This window comes from Penaeus monodon, chromosome 7 (genome assembly GCF_015228065.2).
Source record: "Penaeus monodon isolate SGIC_2016 chromosome 7, NSTDA_Pmon_1, whole genome shotgun sequence".
NCBI classification, from domain to species: domain Eukaryota; kingdom Metazoa; phylum Arthropoda; class Malacostraca; order Decapoda; family Penaeidae; genus Penaeus; species Penaeus monodon.
Genome location: NC_051392.1, coordinates 55,699,036 through 55,701,535, shown reverse-complemented (window position 1 = coordinate 55,701,535; position 2,500 = coordinate 55,699,036).

Genomic DNA, 2,500 nt, shown 5'->3' with positions numbered 1-2,500 from the left:
CAGAACTGTTATCGTGTTTTGAATAGTGATGATAAAATTGTTTTATATCGATATGATTTAACAGGAGGTGATTATGAAGAAAGCCCTAAAATGAAGCCCTCCGCATTAATATCGTTTTCCCAACCTTGATTTAGCAGAGAATGAAATTAGAGTGAAACCTCCATATCAATATAGTTTCCTCGACCCTGAATTAGCAGAGAAGAAAACTAAAATAAAACCCTGTGCGCTAATATCGTTTCTCCAACCCTGAATTAACAGAAAGGGAACCCTGAAATGTAACCCTCCACGTTAATATCGTTTCTCCAACCTTGATTTAGCAGAAAAGGAAATTAAAGTGAAACCTCAATGTTAATATCGTCTCCCCAACCCTGAATTAAGCAGAAGACGAGAGGCGAGTCGTTTCTTGCACTGCCAATACCCTTGCAAAGTGTGTTGCATTTGCGAGCGTGCAGACGTCACCCAGGACCTTGCAATGGGTGTGCAAGGGCGGGCGAGTGTCAAGCGGGACGTGAATATATTGCAACGTGCAGAAAATCGTGTTTATGACTGCCTGCGCCCGAGTCTAGTCAGTGAAACATGAATTTTGAGAACTCCTTGTCTTAAAAATGAAATTGAAAGAAAAAAAGTTGGGAGAAAGGCGGGCCATGTACGTTACAGATGCCACTTCTCGCGTGAGGTTTAGTGGAGTCGGAAGAAGAGGAAGGAGAGAAGTGAGAAAGAGGGAGGAGGAGGAGAAGGAGAAATATAAGAAAGGGGAGATGAGAGTCGGATATATATTTGTCGTCGAGGTAATCAACCGTTCTATTTTTTTTTTTTTTCAGTTTTGGTCCTTTACCTCTGGCTACCTGTCTGTCTATCGATCGATCTGTTGGTCTATCGATCGATCTGTTGGTCTATCTCTATCTGTCTTTTTCTCTCTCCCTTTCCTCCGTTCGTTTCTTTCATTTCTGTTCTCTGTCTCCCCATTCCACTCCCACTTCCTCTCTCCTTCTCTCCTCCCCCCCCTCTCTCTCTCCCTGTCTCTCTCCCTCCCATCCCCCCTTCCTCTCTCTTCCTCTCTCCTCCCCCCTCTCTCTCCCTCCCATCCCCCCTTCCTCTCTCTTCCTCTCTCTCTCTCTCCCTGTCTCTCTCCCTTCCATCCCCCTTCCTCCCCCTTCCGTCGCGGGGGCGTGTTCTCGGCCCTCGCTATCTCCCTTCTTCATCGCCTCGTTCCTCTGGTCTCCTGTTCGCCCGCGCTGGCGAACGGCGGCCGGATTCGCTGCAGATTCGTCGCGTCGGCGGTGGAGGCGACCGCGGATTCTCTCGCGTTGGTCGGTCGGTTGTTTTTTACTTATTCTCTTTGGTTTTGGTTTGTGGGTTTTTTCTTGTTTTTTTTCGTTTTTTCTTTCTTTTTCTTTCTATGGCTGTTTCTCTCTCTCTCTCTTTCTCTCTCTCTCTCTCTCTCTCTCTCTCTCTCTCTCTCTCTCTGTTCTCTCTCTCTCTCTCTCTCTCTCTCTCTCTCTCTCTCTCTCTCTCTCTCTCTCTCTCTCTCTCTCTCTCTCTCTCTCTCTCTCTCTCTGTTTCTCTTTCTCTGTCTCTCTCTCTCTCTCTCTCTCTCTCTCTCTCTCTCTGTTTCTCTCCCTCCCTATCTCTGCCGCGCCCGCTTTGGCAAGTTAGGCGGATTTCTTTCTCTTTTTATCATCCCTTTCTATATATTTCTCTCGCTTTCTCACTTATTTTTCTTTTTTCACTCTCCTTCCTTTCTTCCTGCGTCTGTCTCCCTCTCTCCTCCGTCTTCCTCGGCGTGACAAATGGCGGTCGGATCCGCTAAGTTTTTTGGCGTTTGTAGTTTAGGCGGGAATTCTGTCTGTCTTTCTGCATTTCTTTCTCTTTCTCTCTATCTTTTTTTTATTTTCTTATTATTTATTCATTTTTTTTTTTCTCTGTATTTCTCTTCTTTCATTTACTTCCGTGTATGTTTTGTGTTTTTGCGCCTGTTTTCTGTCTGTCTGTTTGTTTGTTTGTATTTCTTTTCTTCTTTCTTCCTCTCCTTTCTTTTCTTTCTCCGTCATTGTGCTTGTCTGTCTGTCTTTCTATTTCTCTTTTTTCTCACTTTATCGGTGTCGTTTATTTACCCGTTTTTTTATACGGTCTCTTTACATGTTTATGTCTTTTTCAACCGTAAATTTTCCTGGTTCTCTATCCTGTTTATTTGTCATCTCATTCATTTTCTTTGGTCGTCTTCAGGTCTTGTTAGTTTTCATTTTTCCTTTCTTTTATCCGTTTTTCCGTTTTATCTCTTCTTTTCTCCAGATTATCTCTGCCTTTTCCCTTTCTTCTTTTGCTTCCCTATCTCATCTTGTTCTTACTGTTTTAATGTCATAATGATTTTCCTGTTATTGTTTTTTTTCATTGTTGTTGTTATGATCTCTATTATATTATAATATATTATCTTGTAATATATTATAATCTTTATCATTATTAACATCATTATCATTCTTTATTATCATTATTATTACTG